This window comes from Aedes albopictus, chromosome 3, assembly GCF_035046485.1.
Source record: "Aedes albopictus strain Foshan chromosome 3, AalbF5, whole genome shotgun sequence".
Classification (NCBI taxonomy): domain Eukaryota; kingdom Metazoa; phylum Arthropoda; class Insecta; order Diptera; family Culicidae; genus Aedes; species Aedes albopictus.
In genome coordinates this window covers 79877793-79883969 of record NC_085138.1, presented here as the reverse complement: position 1 = coordinate 79883969, position 6177 = coordinate 79877793, and the positions used below count along the sequence as shown (strand labels likewise).

General features: G+C 38.5%; 1 long non-coding RNA gene across 1 annotated transcript; it reads left to right on the top strand.

Moving 5' to 3' along the window:
- Positions 1-567: 567 nt before the first annotated feature.
- LOC109433085 (uncharacterized) lies at positions 568-3398 on the top strand. The gene is made up of 3 exons (XR_009999256.1): positions 568-920; positions 983-1329; positions 1409-3398. It is a non-coding gene; the product is annotated as an uncharacterized LOC109433085 (long non-coding RNA).
- Positions 3399-6177: the final 2779 nt, after the last annotated feature.

The following is a 6177-nucleotide window of genomic DNA, read 5'->3' as shown; positions in this document are numbered from 1 at the left end:
ATTTTACCTCTTATGCAGGGCTACTTAATACCTCATTCAGGTTGTAGGTACAGTGCCGATTCGTTCGTTGGAGGCTCGTTAGATGGGTTGTCTCGATGGTTGAATGTTCACTGGTTGGGGCAAAACCCAACTAAAAAGCACTGTCAATGTCAAAATCGCTGTCAAAACGAGTTTGACGTCTGACCCCCGTCGCATCGCAACTCCTATATACAGAACGTTTGTGTAAGTATGCGAGTGTTTCGTGACGTATTTCTCGTCAGTTGCGTGTGTCTAAAGCATTTGGATCAGTTGTCAGTTGCCCCAACGAACGAACACGATTCGCTAATCGGGGCGCGGTCGTGACCCAACCAGCGAATCCAGACTGTATTCGGTTTTCCATACTTGAGTTAGTTATTCTTCAGCTATTTTCTCCTGCTCGGGACACTACAAATAGGTAATGTGTTGTTAACCAATATAAAACTTGAAGTATTCGACAATAAACAATGGCAAATGTAAATCATAACAAGTGATAACAACATGTTATGTTGTGCTGACATTGGCAAATGATATGCGAGTAAGAACTCGTGAAAATGGTGGAAATACAAAATCAACTTTTCTCATGTGGTTCAATTTGAATTAGCGCAACACACTTACACATGTTCAATGTACCATAAATGACACATGACTAACAACTTGGCAAGTGGTTGCATGTATCGGTATCAGTGAGCGATTTGAAACCGATCGAGCACCTTGTTGGTCGGTCGGTCAGTTTGACGACAACAACAAAAAATCTTCATTTTTTCATCATGTGCAAGTATATTTCGCAAATATTTCGCCAAATATTATAAAATCTTGTCTTTTGATGCCAACGTGCAGAATTCCGGTGAATCGGAAACATCATTCCACGCATCATACGGTCCGCAGAATGTGGTGTCTTCAAGGTAAGTCAAACCGCACGTCCAACACCCAACGATGATGAATGACGAAATTCTTCATTTCGAAGTTCTATAGAGCCGGCGCAGGATGAGACCGATTGGAACCAGTAAAAGTATGCATTGGACGGAACGCAGTTGGAGCTTCGGATGACGTGGACGTTGATGCTCGGACGTTGTATTCCGAGAAGTATGGTCCGAGCAGCATGGACGCCAAGAAAAGATCTGGAATGCGATCCGTATAGTTGGAGCGGGCGAGAAGAATTTCGATGACTGTTCGGAATGTTTTGCAACACTAACGCAACCGGATACATTTCCTGATCTGAGCAGAACTATGTTTGAACGAGAACTTGATTACTCCCAAGAGCAAAAACACAGATTCTCCCACTAGAGTGCATCCAGGAACCTATAGGAAGTGGTAAGTTTCTCTCATTCATTTTTGGTTGCGTGCAAATTTCCCAAAATGCTTTTGAGACAATAAATAATTTACGTTTCAGCTAAAAAAAACGAAGCGGTCCGCTCATTGAAGTGCAGCCCATTTCCAACCGAGTTCCCGGTGACACCTGGTCATGATCGGCACAGCCAGAAAATCGGTCACTGTGTCCTGCAGCTGCTCGTCCGTATCAACACATCCGAGACGTGACAGAACAGCAGAACGTGTTTTGTTCGATGGTGTCGAATTCATATTCACTTAATTTTTATTTATAAAGATCAGTACACATATTTTTATGAAATTCCATTTTATTTAATCATTCCCGTGTCAATTTACTATTTTGAAATGACACGCATTCAAACAATTTTCAAAACGATTAAAATAATTACGATCTTTTTGATATGGAAATTGTTAGTTTGCTGAAGTAATTATTCAGAATAGTAAATTGTTTGAATTTGGTATTTTACTATTTTGAAAAAATAAATTTAAACAATACACCATGTTGTTTGCAGTAAGATATATCACAATAAATGAACAATTTCATCCAATGTTATAATTTTCTTCAAAATTTATAGTTCAATTATTTCGTCACAATTTCATTTACTGTTTTCGTTGCAAAAAATGAATTATATGTGTACCATTTGGCTTATTATTTTGCGAAATTTTTGTTCGAGAAAAATGTCGATTTTTTATTGTAACCTAACTTAACAGCCTATTCGTCATATTGTTAGATGGCCTATTACAATTCGCCATGTGGTATACTACAATAAGCTTACATTATCACTGAATGTGATGCCGGATAACATGGGATATTGTTCAGGCATATTCGCAAATTGTTGTGGATAATATGGGACAGAGTATACTTATTGTGTACGACTATGCGGGTATCCATATACGTGAGAACAAAAGATGTTTACAAAGTTCTTACAGATAGATTAACACGGGAAATCTGAACACAAACCACTACCACACAGACATTTGGATTGGTCAATAGTGGTTTCGCAGCGCGGTGTCACGAACACTAATGCAAATCTACTGGTTGAAAATATGCCCATTTGATTTTGATGGGAACAGCTGATCTTTGTTTACTATTTTCAACCAGTAACTCAAGTGGTGTTCGTGTAATGCAGCGTGTACGTACACGCAACACTACTAAAAGCAGAAACCACTATGCAGTCGCCATCCAGCCACGGAGAACGGACACACTATTTTTATTTCGCTGGAAACCAGCAAAATTTTGCTGGTTTTTGACATGCTGTGGATCCAGCAATCCATCCAGCAATAATTACTTTGCTGGCTATCCAGTAATGCGATTTTTATGCTGGTTCACCAGTAATTTTGTCCGCGCTCGATTCCGGCCGGATTTTTTGTTTTTTTTTTTCTTTTCGAAGAAAAAACAAAGTTCAATTATGAATATTAAACCCACCAAATTTAGCTCCAAAGCAGCGCTACAATGCTAGGAATGTCCATCGTGGACGTGGCGCATTACATTTGATGCTGCCGAGTACCTTTTTGGGAGGAATTTTCATTGATTCCTGTTAGCTCGCGTTGATATGAGGAGACGTGCAAAAGTATTTTTGGAAAATTGTAAGTGTTTGACAAGTGTTTGACTGATTATCCAGCAATTTAAGTGTTTGCTGATTTTTCAGTTACCATTACTGATTGTTCAGCAAAATTTAATTTGCTGATATGGTTCCAGCAATACGTTTTGCTGGATGAGAAATTCAAAATTTGGTGTGGACATTCAAGACGTCCAGTTGTGAATCTGTGTAAGGAATTAAAAGCACCGACGAACCGACGTGACAGTGGTGATTCAAAAGTGTCCCCCCCCCCCAAATTTAACGGTCAATCACAGAAGCGAGCGATCGCTTCTGTCAAATCAGCGCAGACGCGAACCGTTTCCTATATGAACACACGGGGGTTCGGTGTCGAGCTATCAAATCATCGCGAGTCGTTATAGAGGTGGCGATAGTGTTCGGCTGTTTTTCATCATGGCGTCGCGGACAACAAATTTGAATTTATTTGTTCTAGCTGTCACGTCGGTTCGTCGGTGTTAAAAGGTCATTTGAAATGGAAACTCAAGTGGCAATTCGTGGAGGCGCTGCTACCGTCTACCCTCGGTGGTTTGACCTCATGTAATCTGAACACTTTTTAGTTTGACCCCCTCTAATCTGCACATAGTTCAAACTAAAAATGGTTCAAACGTCATTCTGCAAATTAAAAATGAACCCCGTTGGTTTGCATTAGGTGTCGTTCAAACCAACGGGGGTAGACGGTATCGCAAAAGTTTCCATGCCGTTGTCAGTGGTGAATATGAAACTTATCCAGACATGAATACTCACCACTGATTGTGGCAACTCGCTGTATGATGGCGCTACAGTAGACGTTCGCTCGGTGCAAACGCTTTAACTGCAGTGCTTTTTAACTGCAAGTCCGCTAAGTGCAACAATTTTGCAGTTATCGCACCGCTATCCGTCAAAATGAAATGTCAACAGCGATGCGATGTTTTTCGCATGCACTTTTGTTGAAATGCGATGTTTTTCGTATGCACATTGGTTGCATTCTGCAGCAACTGACAGTTATGTGGCGTCTGTCAGTTGTTGCAGTTATCGAATTCCATTCGGTAAGTGAAACGTAAACATGTTGCACTTATCGAACGTTTACTGTAGTATCACCCAAGGGGAATGACATTTCCTTTGCTAACCGGAAAAATCCGCATTTATCCGTTGCTAACCAGGTGATTGACACTTCCTTTTCTAACCGGGAAATCCTCATTTATCCGTTTCTAACCGCTGGCTAACCGAGCAACAGTTAGACCACAGTTAGACGCGGTTAACGACGGTTAGCAACGGATAAATGCGGATTTTTCCGGTTAGCAAAGGAAATGTCATTCCCCTTGTTGCCTCGCTTGTTGCTAACCGTCGTTAACCGCGTCTAACTGTGGTCTAACTGTTGCTCGGTTAGCAGCGGTTAGCGGCGGTTAGAAACGGATAAATGAGGATTTCCCGGTTAGAAATGGAAGTGTCAATCCCCCTGGTATCACCGACGAACAGGCCGACGAACTAGTATTGTCAACGCTAAATAATTTGGTTTCTTATATTTACCCCGGACAGACATGTTATACGAGTGTGATTCCTGTACAACGGTACGCAGTGTCAAGAAAATTTTAACAAGACTGACGTGAACTGAGAGAATTTTCAGTATGGCACTCATTTCAAGCGCAATTGTACAGTAGTGGTTCTTGTATCACACACTCAGCGAAAAAAACTAACGAAATTCATCGAAATGCCTTATGAAAATTTGCTATAACTAATTCTTATAGATGCCATAAGAATACCTTATGAAAATTGATCGTGCTTGCTATGACAAATCTCATAAGATAGACTTATGAGAAGAACAAAAAAAATCTTAAAATGATGCAGACTGGATTCGATCCATGAACGTCAGGATCACCGAGCCCGTGTTTTATCCACACGGCTACCGACGCTTGAGAATATCATGTTGCTAAACATGAATAAAAACCAAGCTGGTGAGACGCTTTTACATCATAGAGTAACCTTATGAAATTTATCCGATTTATTATGAATTATTTAACCCTCTAATACCCAATCCCGCCTTTAGACGGGGTATAGTTTGAGTATTTTTGTAATTTTTGTTTCGTGGAAAATCATTTTTTTTATATTTTTGGCTGATATTTAGGGCTGTTCCCTATATCTCAAAATTGTTTTTGGTGTATTTTAAAGCGAATTTACATTTTTTTAAAATCATTGAAAAATAGATGTTTTAGTCACCTTTTGAAAGTCATTGTTTATTTTGTATTGAATCGCTACAATTAACATATTTTAAATTTTTCCCAAATCATTCTATCCTTGTTCAATAGTTTAAGGGAATCGAATACACTCTAAAATTATTTTCCTTAAAATTACACGGAAAATAAAATTTTCTGTGAAAAAAAATTAAAATAATAATATTTCAACAATAATCATAAAATCTCAAAATGTTTTCATTTTAAAAAATCCATTCCCCAAATTGGCTTCCAGGAAAAATATAAAAGTGTGGGGATGTTCAAAAATAAAAATTAGAAAAATCAAAAACTGAAATTCACGAAATCGAGATTTAGAAAGAATCATCTTCCAAAACATGTTTAAATCGATTTTAAATGACGAAAAATGATATTTAGATCAAAATCAAAAATTTGGGTATTAGAGGGTTAAAGGCCGTTTTATAAGTTGGGCCTTATGGAAATCTTAAGGTTTTTTTGGCTGAGTGCATGCATGTGTGTCATAAGTATTACACAGCTTTCGAGAGAAAATTTGATCTAGCTTGGATGCCTGTTCTCTGTGATCCAGCTTTCCACGCTCGCCATAATTGATTGATGCACCAAGCGAAAAGAAGAAGAAGTTTTGACATCCAAGCGGTGTGCCGTCGATGAGATCCTCGTCGCTGATTGGTCGATGGATGTAAACGGCACACCGCTTCCCTGATAAAAATTTCCAATAAAATCACCATAAACTACCATTGAATAATGATAAATTTGACTATTCAACAACAAATTATATTGTTTACGTATTTTCCTGCTGAAAATGGTGTATTGGAACTACAATACGTGTACAATAAAATCAATGGCACTAGAGATTTCAATAATAAAAACACCATAAGTTGAATGGTAGTTGACTTGATTTTTTTCCAGAAAATTTGGATTTTTTTATGGTAAAGATACCTAACAACCCCCATTTTCTATTGTAAAAGTGACATTTACAATACATGCTATGGTGGAAAACCATAAGATCTGTTGTTACTCTATCGTTTTAAACAATTGAATCAATGGTAAAT